Source organism: Schistocerca serialis, chromosome 3, assembly GCF_023864345.2.
Source record: "Schistocerca serialis cubense isolate TAMUIC-IGC-003099 chromosome 3, iqSchSeri2.2, whole genome shotgun sequence".
Lineage (NCBI taxonomy): Eukaryota > Metazoa > Arthropoda > Insecta > Orthoptera > Acrididae > Schistocerca > Schistocerca serialis.
Window position 1 is genome coordinate 323,862,673 of NC_064640.1, and position 13,575 is coordinate 323,876,247.

Sequence of the window (13,575 nt, forward strand, 5' to 3'; positions counted from 1 at the left end):
GATACAGGAATGGTAGAACCATCTTGTAATTTTAATAGTGACCCTTACTTGTAAGATGAGGGATAAAGTCCGTATCGAACCAAAAAGAAGAAGTCAAGATAATTACCTGCTCAATGTTTTTCTCTAAAATAAAGAGCACTGCCGACGTACAGGTGACGGGAGAAATGGCGCGCTGACGACAGCGACAATAACATCAGCTAGGCGGAGCGCTGTAAGGAGGAGGCGTTATCATGGCCCGCTTGCTGGCTCCATAAAAGGGGAGGCCGCTGAGAGCTGTCCCACCCAGTTATAGCCCTTTCCTTCCTTATTCTCTTCATGAATCAAGACCCCATTACCAAAAACCCGCCTCTAACACCCTCCCTCATCGCCTTACAACATTCGTTCTTCAGCTAGCACGCAAAATCTCTCACTCGCCCAATATCCAACCCCGGTTCGCTGACACTTAATGACTCACATATCATCTTGTGATCCCCTTCTTCTTCGTGGGTGGACTCTGGCAACTGTCAAATGTATTAGGTGTCCTCAGTCAAGCCTCAGTGAGCAGCATCATTTAACAACTGTAGATACTGTAAGGGGCAGTCAAATGAAAATGAGGCAGACGGAAAAATTAAGTCAACTGTTTATTATTTCAAAAGTAATCACCGTAACCGTTAACATATTTATCCTACTGTGGGACAAGACGGTAAGAGACGTCTCGAAAAATATTTGCGGTTGCCTCCTGTAATAAACTAAGTCCTGTCGGAATTCCTCCCTCCAACAGAAATGTACGATACTACCTGAGTTGTATATACGAGGGGCGTTGAGAAAGTAAGCACCGATCGGTCGCGAAATGGAAACGACTATGAAAATCCGATAAAGCTTTGCACAGATGTGTTGAGTAGTGTCTCTAGTATAACCCCAGTTAGCATCACGTCGCTCTTCTCATTTCTGAGCTCGCAGTGAGTGCGTAAAGATGTCTAGAAAATAGTGTCTGCCGCCAAGTACGAGGGCCTGGTGAGAAATTTCGCCTGAAGCTATGCAGCTAACATTACATAACTGTCGTGCTGTTTCTTCTTCAAGACAATTCTCAGCCGCATTCTGCAGGGGAATGAAGATGCTCCTGCATCGTTTTCAAATGGAAATGTTAGATTACCCACAATACAGTCCGCAATTGTCTCCCCCTGAGTTTCATCTCTGGTCACATGAACCGCTGTCTTTGAAGACAACATTTTGACACAGACAACGAGGTGTAGGCCAGCGTGGAGAATTGGCGGAAAGCACTGGCGGCTGCCTTCTATGATGAGGCTATTGAAAAGTTGGTACAACGCTATGACAAAAGTCTAAGTCAGAACGGCGACTACGTAGAGAAGTAGCTGAAAGGTGTAGCTAATTGTTAGAAGTAAAACATTTCTGATGTTCACTGTGGTTTCAATTTAGCAGTCAATCGGAGCTTACTATCTGAACAGGCCTCGTATATATGCCTTTGATCGTATTTGAATTTATTTCAATTGGTGAAGTATTTAATTTATGATTTTGAACGTGTATAAATTTTTCTAGTACACTCGAGAAACTTTGCCATATACATATTTTTCCGTTTATACACTGAAGTGCCGGAGAAACTGGTATGCGCATACGCATTCAAATACAGGGATACAGTATGTTAACAGGCAGCATACGGTGCGGCGGTCGGCAACATCTATACAAAACAACAAGTGCCTGGAGCAGTTGTTACATCGGTTACTGCTGTTGTAATGGCAGGTTATCAAGATTTAAGTGAGTTTGAACATGGTGTTACAGTCGGCGCACGAGCGATAGATACAGCATCTCGGAGGTAGCGATGAAGTGGCGATTTTCCCGTACGAACATTTCACGAGTGTACCGTGAATATCAGGAATACGGTAAAACATCAAATCTCCTACATCGCTGCGGCCGGGAAAAGATCCTGCAAGAACGGGACCAAGGACGACTGAAGAGAGCCGCAGTAAACGCCGATTTCAATGGTTTCAGATTTCAGTGATGGGCCAACAAGGGGGTGTCAACGGGCGAACCATTCAACGACACATAATCGGTATGGGCTTTCGGAGCTCGAAGGCCCACTCGTGTACCCTCGATGACTGCACGGCACAAAGTTTTACGCTTCGCCTGCGTCCGTCACCACCGACGTTGGACTGTTGATGACTGGAAACATGTTGCCAGGTCGGACGAGTCTCGTTTCAGATTGTATCGAGCGGATGGACGTGTACGGGTAAGGGGACAACCTCATGAATCCATGGACACTGCATGTCAGCAGGGGGACTGTTCAAGCTGGTGGAGGCTCATTAATGGCGTGTGGCGTGTGCAGTTGGAGTGATATGGGATCCCTTATACGTATAGATACGAGTCTGACATTTGACACGTACGAAAGCATCCTGTCTGATCATCTGCATCCACTCATGTCCACTGTGCATTCCGACAAACTTGGGCGATTCCAGCAGTACAATGCGTCATCCCATACGCCCAGAATTGCTACACAGTGGATCCAGGAACACTCTTCTGAGTTTAAACACTTCCACTGACCACCAAACTCCTCAGACATGAACATTATTGAGCACTTCTGGGATGTCTGGCAACGTGATGTTCAGAAGAGATCTCCACCCCGTCGTAATCTTACGGATTTATGGATAGCCCGGTAGGATTCATGGTGTCAGTTCCCTCCAGCACTACTTCATAAATTAGTCAAGTCCATGGCACGTCGTGTTGCGGCACTTCTGCGTGCTCGCAGGGGCCCTACACGATATTAGGAAGGTATACTAGTTTCTTTGGTTCTTCAGCGTATATTGATAGTAACTTACGCTATGATATTATACCATGAAAATTAGTTTTACAATAAATATCAGTAAAAGCTTGTAAAACAGAATATCATTACTCATTCTTATTTTGCAAAGTTGTTTTCAAGCTGGTCACGATAATATCTGTATTTATATTGTCAGTGATTTACAATCGATATCGATTAAGATATCAACTAAACATAAAGCATAATTTTATATGCACTCCGAATTTATATTTGCCTTCTGATTTTCGACAGAGTTTGTGACAGTGGATTGGTTAATGTTGAATGGAAATAAAACGCCATAACCCGGAAACAAGTTATTAAGCTTCTGCCATGTTATTTTAACAACCCAGGACCTAATGAGTTTTATTACTACGCAGCTACCGCCACCCTTGAACTCTGACGGCAGTTGCAAGTAAAATACATAATTAACAATATTTGTGATGATTCCTCTCTTGAACCTTGCCTACGAACATAGCGTTTGAAGTTTTATTTGCAGTATTGGAAATTAAGAGAGGATCTTCATCCTACGGAATCATGATTGAACCTAGGCGCTCACCTTTCCATCCGAAGGAAATCGACGGCCACGAATGTCTTTCTTCGGAGCTCCAAAAATATGGAAATCGCATGGGAAAAGATCTGGAGTGTACGAAGGAAATGTAAGGGCTTCTCAGCGAAACATCTGCAGCAGAGTCGAAATATCCTAGCCAATGTGTAGCTGGGAGCACTGAAGAAAATCACTCCTGGCCGGTGATTTGCTTTGGACGAGGAGGTGTATGCCTGGGTATAATCAAAATTGCGTAGATAACCGCGGTCATTTATCAACGAAGGCATTGGCCCTCTTGTCTCATAGTGGGATAAATGTATTAACAGTTAGGGCGATTACTTTTGAAATAACAAACAGTTTACTTACTTTTTTCCATCTGTCTCGTTTTCATTTGATTGCACCATATATACGAGGGCGTGCTGAAAAGTAATGCCTCCGCATTTCTTACGGGAAAATACTTAAAGCTTTTGTAATAAAACAAATGTTATTAATATTCTGTATCTTTATTCTTCATGTCTATATATTTATTTCTCAACATACTCATCTGTTGACGAACACATTTCTCCCAATGACAGACTAGTTTATTGATACAGTCACCGTGACCGTGAAATGTTTGACTTCGTTGCCGGAGCCTTCTGCTGGCAGCGCTTCATCACTATCAAACTGAAGTCCTTGACTTTTTTTTTAAGATTTGGAAAGAGATTAAAATCGGATGGGGCCAAGTCGGCACTGTATGGAGGAGAGACAGTGAACCCAAGGCTTCGGATTGCTGCAGATGTCACCGAGTTCGTCCGTGGTCTGACATTGTCGTGCTGAAGGAGTGTGGATGAACTCTTTGAATACTATAGTAGTATTCAAAGAACTGTGACTGACACCCGAACAACAGGGAACTGACATGAATCGAGACTAGAAAATAGTGCATTGATAATGGCAAGGCCGGCCGAAGTGGCCGTGCGGTTAAAGGCGCTGCAGTCTGGAACCGCAAGACCGCTACGGTCGCAGGTTCGAATCCTGCCTCGGGCATGGATGTTTGTGATGTCCTTAGGTTAGTTAGGTTTAACTAGTTCTAAGTTCTAAGGGACTAATGACCTCAGCAGTTGAGTCCCATAGTGCTCAGAGCCATTTGAACCATTTGATAATGGCTAGGCACTAGCCGAAATCTGGATTTGCCAAATAAAACCAGCAAAAAGAGGACGACTGATTGCTGCGCCCTATAATTTATAAAAAAGGTACGATATTGTTATGTTTGTTTACAGTGTGCTTGTGTGTTCCCTGAGCGCATAGCGACTTGCTAATCAGTTAGTGTGTGACAGTCCAAGCAGTAGGTCGTGAGTGGGCAATGGGATTTAGTAATGCAGGAAAATCCGACATGCCCATGGTATATGGAGAGAGTGTAGGAAGAATGCAGTTCATTCTTGTACGGTGTATGCGGCAAGATCTCCCAATATACATTAACTATCTCGATAATTATTTATTAACCTCTTCAGCCAGTTACGTGAAAGTAGTAGTGTAATACCTAGACAACATAACAGAAGCAGCAAGTGACACCAGAAGAGAGAGAAATTAATGTTCTGGCTGCTGTTGCAATTGATCTGCACGTTAGCTCGCGCCCACTCTCACGAGGAAGTGGCAGAGTCAGGCAAGTGCCCTACGCATTCTCCAACGGCATAGGATCCATCTCTATCACATCTCTCTCCATCAAGAGCTGCATAGAAACGATTATGAGAATCGTGTTGACCTCCGTACTTGGTCAGTACTACAGGATACTCCAGATGTATCCATGTATCTTGTTTAGTGATAAAGTCACATTTACCAATTAGGGCTAGGTAAACGCCGAAACATGCACTATTGGGCCAGCCGGGGTGGCCGAGCGGTTCTCGGCGCTTCAGTCTTAACCGCGCGACCGCTAATGTCGCAGGTTCGATTCCTGCCTCGGGCATGGATGTGTGTGATGTCTTTAGGTTAGTTAAGTTTAAGTAGTTCTAAGTTCTAGGGGACTGATGACCTTAGAAGTTAAGTCCCATAGTTCTCAGAGCCATGCACTATTGGAATGTTGGCCGTTCCAGGTTGCTTCGTCATGTGGAACGTCAGCGTCCATGGAGTATAACCGTGTGGTGTGGGACAGAGAACCATCAGCTCATAGGCTCATTTTCCATAGACGAAACACTGATCGCACACAAGTATCGAAGCCTCCTAACAGACCATTTTGCACGGATGCTAGAAGATGTTCTTCTGTCGAGTAGGAAGAACGTGTGGTACCAATATGATGGCTGTCCACTTCATAGAGCTCGAAGTACCGTAGCATGTTTCATGAATTATTCCAGATCGTTGGATTGGACCCAGAGGACCTGTACCCTGACCGGACAGTTCCCCGTATTTGACGCCTCTTGACATTTTCTGCGGTGAAAGCTGAAAGACGCTGTCTACAAGGACATACCAGCTACACCTGATGATACGCAACAACGATTACTGCAGCCTGCTAGAATATCTCCGCTGAAATGATGGCACGAATGCAGCAGTTCTTCCATACTAGACTGGAATCGTGTACTTCCGATGCCGATGGTCATTTTGAACACAACCTGTGATGGTCAGTTGTCTCGCTACTGGTCAGAATCCACATAACTTGTGTGCACTTATGTTGTTCTTTAGTGTGTGTTACCACAAAGTGCCTTTGTGAGAACTTTATAAAATACGATGTCTCGTAAAAGACTCGCACTAAAATCGCTAAAATCCTGCAACAAACACCACTAACATTTTAATTTACCCTCACAGTTTCTTAATGTCAAAAGGTATTTCTCCATTTAAAATAGTATATAATTACACAAAAAGTTTACTTTCTAAGTATTATTACAATCTGTGTATTGCCTGATACTACAATCCCTTGCCTACCAACCCGCTCTGCTAGATGCGCATATCGATAGCACTTACCTTTTCCGCTATATCAATGGTGCAAGTTTTAGGTGATTCACCATATGCATGCATGTATGTATGTATGTATCTGTGTATCTTTCACATCTCTTCCTAGACCATTGGACCGATTTCAACCAAACTTGGTACATATGTCACTTATCTGGAAAGAATCATTTTAGGGTGGGGGGGGGTGACGGTGGGGGGGGTGGGGGTGGCGTTGGTGACAACCATCTGCCGATTAAAGGGGGGGGGGGGGGGTGGTGGTGGAAAAGATAGCCCACCGACGCCTCAATACACTTACTTTAGTCATCCGGTATTTGGGAAAGAAAGCACTTAGTGACTTGCAACAAACTTTAGACATAATTTCAAACGTTTACAAAACTTTTACTAGCTTCACATTTTAATTTATTGCTTCTTTACTGCTAGCTATATTCGCAAAAGTTTTGCATTCAGTATTCACATAACCGATGAATGTACCAGCAAAATTCTGTCGTTGTACGACACGTAGTTCAGGGGATATGACGTCATAAACGCAGACGTGCTTGAAAACTGCTGCACCACATGTGACGTTTTTATTCACTCCTCTACTCGGAACACATTTCGTAGACGGTAGCCATATAAACCAGAGGACGTACCAGCAAAATTATATCTTTCTACAAGACGTAGTTCAGGAGATAAAACGTCATATACATTGAACTGCGTTAAAATGAAACTACAGAGTGTAGTTACCTGGAGATACAGGTGAAATATGTGTACAAATACGTGTACGATATGTTCAATATATGTGAAATATATTTGACATACGCATACGCGGGAAAATCCATGAGCAAAACTGAACCTGTGACGAAACGCGCTGCTCGTCTTTTTATATTCTCTTTCTCTTCTATCAGTCCTATCAGGTACGGATCACAGACTCCCGAGCAATATTTAACTATCGGTCGAAACTGGTTCTCATAACATATCTGCTTCGTGGATGGACTACACTCTGTGACGATTCTTCCACTGAATCTCAGTCTAGAATCTGCCTTACCTGCGATTAAATTTGTGTGGTCGTTCCACTCTAAATCGCACAGATATTTAATGGATTTGACTGTATACTGTGATTATTACGCTACCGTGTAATCATACAATAATACAATAGCATGAAAGAATAGGCACTTATGTTCACAAGCTCGGCAAACGTAGAAATACAACTCCAACATTTGCAGCATACACTGAAGTGACGGCAGTTCTGCAGTGCAATACGTTTTCCTCCTTGCAAATGATGCCAGAAAATACGTCCATTTAGAATGAAAACAGGAAATTGTACACCGAAGAGCCAAAGAAACTGGTGCACCTGCCTAATATTGTGTAGGGCCCCAGCGAGCACGCAGAAGTGCCGCGACAGGACGTGGCATGGTCTCGATTATTTTCTGAAGTAGTGCTGGAGGGAACTCACACCACGAATCCTCCAGGGCTGTCCACAAACCTATAAGAGTGCGAAGGGATGGAGATCTCTTCTGAACAACACGTTGTAAGGCATCCCAGAAATGCTCAATAATGTTCATGTCTGGGGTGTTTAGTGGTAATTGGAAGTGTTTAAACTCAGAAGAGTGTTCCTGGAGCCACTGTGTAGCAATTGTGGACGTGTGTGGTGTCGCATTGTACTGCTGGAATAGCCAAAGTCCGTCGGAATGCACAATGGACATGAATGGATGCAGATGATCAGACAGGATGCTTAGGTACGTTTCTCCTGTCAGAGTCATTTCTAGACGTATCACGGGTTCCCTATCACTCCAATTGCACACGCCCCACACCACTTCAGAGCTTCCGCAGCTTGAACAGTATCTGCTAACATGCAGGCTCCATGGATTCATGAGGTTGTCTCTATACCCTTACAAGACCATCCGCTAGATACAATTTGAAACGAGACTCGACCGATCAAGCAACATGTTTCCAGTCATCAGCAGTCCAGTGTCCGCCCCCGGTAGCTGAGTGGTCAGCGCGACAGAATGTCAATCCTAAGTTCCCGGGTTCGATTCCCAGAGGGGTCGGAGATTTTCTCCACTCAGAGACTGGGTGTTGTGTTGTTCTAATCATCATCATTTCATCCCCATCGACGAGCAAGTCCCCGAAGTGGCGTCAAATCAAAAGACTTGCACCCGTTGAACGGTCTACCCGACGAGAGCCCCTAGTCACACGACATTTATTTAGCAGTCCAGTGTCGGTGTTGACGTGACCAGGCGAGGCGTAAAGCTTTGTGCCGTGCAGTCATCAAGGGTATACGAGTGGGCCTTCGGCTCCGAAAGCCCATACCGATGCTGTTTCGTTGAATGGTTCGCACGCTGACACTTGTTGATGACCCATCATTGAAACCTGCAGCAATTTGCGGAAGGGTTGCACTCCTGTTACGTCGAACGATTCTTTTCAGTTGTCGTTGGCCCCGTTCTTGCAGGATATTTTCCGGCCCCAGCGATGTCGGAGATTTGATGTTTTGCCGGATTCCTGATATTCACGGTACACTCGTGAAATGGTCGTACCGGAAAATCGCCACTTCATCGCTACCTCGGAGATGCTGTGTCCCATCGCTTGTGCGCCGACTATTAACAGCACTTTCAAACTCACTTCAGTCTTGATAACCTGCCATTGTAACAGCAGTAACCGATCCAACAACTGCGCCGGACATTTATTTGTCTTACATAGATGTTGCCGACCGCTGCGCCGTATTCTGCCTGTTTACATATCTCTGTATTTGAATAGCACGCCTATACCAGTTTCTTTGGCTCTTCAGTGTTTACGGACGTCTTTTGACAAAATGAAACACATAGTGAACTATTTGTTGTTAGTGTTAGTATTCATTCCACATACGAACAGACGTTACTATCATTAAAATGCGATGAAGTTCTAAATTTCTGCATCTATATAGTAGAGGTCGCGAATTAGCCCCCAGACTATACGTTAGAAGTAATTACAAGTAATGTACCAGCGTCTACGTAGAACTACACTTTTCAGTGGAAACAGGGATTTGAAGAACAGGTCTGGTCGCTAAATGTGGTACCTCAAAACTTCTCTGTAGTTCTGACATCTTATGTGTTTGAGCACTTACCATGAAGCCTTAAATCCCCACTATGTTCTTTGATATAATACTGCTCATAACATATATGTGTGGGTCACAGATAATAGAAAATCTGTAACGTTATCAGATTGACATGTTCTGCAAGAAGATAGCCTTGGTGAAAGCTAATTAGAAACAGGGATACCGTGTTGACTCCTTTAGAACAACACGAAGTAATGGGCTGTACCATCTATCGTCCAGCTTTAAAGATCTGTCACTTGGGTAATGTATTTAGTTGGTTTATATTTCAGTCACCATATCATTGGATCAAGGCCGAAAGTGCTATTTTTTCATTATCTACGAATAGCTAGTACACTACTAGCCATTAAAATTACTACACCACGAATATGGCGTGCTACAGAAGCGAAATTTAAGCGACAGGAAAAAGATGCTGTGATATGCAAATGATTAGCTTTTCAGAACATTCACACAAGGTTGGCGCCGGTGGCGACACCTCCTACAACGTGCTGAAATGAGGAAAGTTTCCAACCGATTTCTCATACACAATCAGCAGTTGACCGGCGTTGCCTGCTGAAACGTTGTTGTGATGCCTCGTGTAAGGAGGAGAAATGTGTACCATCACGTTTCCGACTTTGATAAAGGTCGGATTGCAACCTATCGTGATTGCGGTTTATCGTAACGCGACATTGCTGCTCGCGTTGGTCGATATCCAATGACCGTTAGCAGAATATGGAATCGGTGGGTTCAGGAGGGTAATACGGAACGCCGCGCTGGATCCCAACGACCTTGTATCACTAGCAGTCGAGATGACAGGCATCTTATCCGCATGGCTGTAGCGGATCGTGCAGCCACGTCTCGATCCCTGAGTCAACAGATTGGGACGTTTACAAGACAACAACCATCTGCACGAACAGTTCGACAACGTTTGCAGCAGCTCGGAGACCATGGCTGCGGGTACCCTTGACGCTGGATCACAGACAGGAGCGTCTGCGATGGTGTGCTCAACGACGAACCTGGATGCACGAATGGCAAAACGTCATTTTTTCGGATCAATGCTGTTTTCAGCATCATGATGGTCGCATCCGTGTTTGTCGACATGGCGGTGAATGCACATTGGAAGCGTGTAATTGTCATCGCAATACTGGCGTATCACCCGGCGTGATGGTATGGGGTGCCATTGGTTACACGTCTCGGTCACCTCTTGTTCGCATTGACGGCACTTTGAACAGTGGGCGTTACATTTCAGATGTGTTACGACCCGTGGCTCTACCCTTCATTCGATCCCTGCGATTCTCCAGATGTCTCACCAATTGAAAACGTCTGGTCAATGGTGGCCGAGCAACTGGCTCGTCACAATACGCCAGTCACTACTCTTGATGAACTGTGGTATCGTGTTGAAGCTGCATAGGCAGCTGTACCTGTACACGCCATCCAAGCTCTGTTTGACTCAATGCTCAGGCGTATCAAGGCCGATATTACGGCCAGAGGTGGTTGTTCTGGGTACTGATTTCTCAGGATGAATGCACCCAAATTGCGTGAAAACGTAATCACATGTCAGTTCTAGTATAATATATTTGTCCAATGAATACCAGTTTATCATCTTCATTTCTTCTTGGTGTAGCAATTTTAATGTCCAGTAGTGTAATTACACCTTGGTGAGGATTAAGGACAGCAACTAAAATTTCATTTTAATCGTTCACACCGCCCTTGAGGCTACTATTTGATGGATCGCTTTATGGAGATCAACCTGCTCACCAATTTGTAATGCAGACAGTGACTGCAACTTTCTCTCTAAAATGTATTACGGTTGACACAGAGACTGATTGACTTAAATGACTATGATGACTGGAGACCTGAGGGTCTGCTGACGAGACATCAGTCCGCAAACTGCCCGGTTCAATCCGAAGCTCTGAGATTCAGAATCACTCAGGTTTGAAATGAGACAGCTGTGAGCACAGGTCACCGCAGTTTGAACACTATATAGGTGCTCTTTCGGGCCTGAAAGGCTAGTGTCCCACGACTAGGATCGTCAGAGACTGCCACATGAACAGTCCTAGGAAGTCGGTATTCCGGAGTATGTGGAAGGATATTACGAGCAAAGCGGTGAGGTAGCTCATGCAATGGCTTCAGGTCATGGTTTTACTTCTGCATCTGAAGATTTCTCCGTGAAGTTTTGCTAAATAGACAATTACAAAGACCTTAGAAAATCTTATGTTTCTACCACGTTTAATTTGGTAACAATAAATTGCACAAAAACGTATTTATGTTCGATTGCGGCAACTGGTTTCGGTCTATAAGTCCATCTCCAGATCAGAGGCTCCAGATGACGTGGAGACCCGGTTCACGGAACTGTGGTGTGGCAACTACTGGTACCTGTCGCAACTCTGCTTGCAGGATATCTGCAAGGAATTTCTTAATCTGATAAATGACAGAAAATCCGGCTATAATATGACAGTAGTAGGATTCCGTTCAAAAATTAGTCAAAAACCGAAGGTCACGTCTCCAGTAGAATATTTAGTGTATAATCGCAAAAATGACAGAGCTCATACTTCAGTACAATTTGCCGATAGTAGCATGATACTCATACTGCAGAAAGTCAATAATAAGAACTACGAAAATTAAAGAGTAATAAGGTATAACAAAACTAAGTAAGCGATAAGTTCAGCATCGTGGAATTGAAAAGTATCCATATATCTACGTCTACATCAACATGGTTATTCCGCAAATCACACTTAAGTGCCTGTCGAAGGGTTCATCGAACCACTTTCACATCAGTGTTCTATTATTCCACTGTCGAACAGCTCGCAGAAAGAACGAATACCTATATCTCTCCGTGAGAGCTCTGATTACACCGCAACGAGAAACGCCTTTGTTTTAGTGATGTCCACCCCAAATCCTGTGTCATGACACCCTCTCCCCTAATCTCGATAGTACAAAACATGCTGCCCGAACATTCTCGATGTGCCCCGTTAATCCTATCTGGTAAAGATCCCACACTGTGCAACAGTATTCCAAAAGACGACAGTCAAGCGTAGTGCAGGCAGTCTCTTTAGTGGATCTCTTGCATTTTCTAAGTGTTCTTCGAATAACACGCAGTCTTTGGTTCGCTTTCCCCACAACGTTTTCTATGTGTTCTTTCTAATTTAAGTTGTTCGTAATTCCTAGGTGTTTATCTGAACTTACGGCCTTTAGATTTGATTGATTGATCGTGCAACGGAAGTTTAACGGATTCCTTTTAGCACTCATGCGGATGACTTCACACTTTTCATTATTTAGGGATTTTTTTACAGTAATATGTGGTGCAAATAAGGAGAAAACGAAAGAAAAGAAAATTTGAGATGGATCTATGGAGTAATTAAAGGGAAACGGAGAATATCAAGCAAACGATAATAGGTGAGTGCAAAGTTTTGGTAAATGCCTTAGAGAGGATTTAAAAAAGTAAATTAAAAGTTGGTACTAGAGTGCGGTGAGGTTGATTGCTACGTTTCACCCGCTGTTACAAATAGTCTCAGAATTTTCTGTGGAAGACGGGAGTGTCCACAGCATATTCATTATGAAGATGTAGAAAAAGGGCAATACTAAGTTGCAGAGAATGTTGAAACAAATATTGTGATTCATTTCAACGGAAATCTGAATGAGTGGACTCAAGTCGCAGTATAGTGGACATCGAACATGCAAGAACCACGTCCGGCCTGAAGTACACTCTCCACACGCTGCGTCTTAATTGCCTCATGTGGCTGTTACCGCACTCAACGGCTTGCATCATTTGAAATGGGGCGAAACAGTGACTCATCGGACTACATAACATTACTTCAATCAGCAATTGTCCAATTTGTGTCGTTCGGCCCATTGAAGACGTCAGCTTTATTTGCCGCTGTGAGCAATAGCTTTTTGCTACGTACACTACTCCAAATGTCTTTTGCATGCAGCTCCCTTCGCATTGTTTACCTGTATTCACTGACAGCGGCAGTTCCTATCCATTTTCATTGAGCGATTTTCACTGACGAGGAGTGACTCTCATCTCAGGTCCTTGTGGCTTAGGATCTTTGCACGACCACTGTTCTTCGCCGTGGTTCATGGCTGCGAGGGGTAAATCATTACTTGTGAAGTATGAGTAGTTAGACATGTTCCTTGATACATCAGGAAATCTGGTAAATTCATTCACGGTGTGGCCATGGGCAGGATCTCTTTTGCGCCTCCACGTCGATCCAGAGTACTTGGATGGGTGATTAGTCGATGGGAATTCGGGTGCTGGGGCTGAGTTTTGCGATTAAT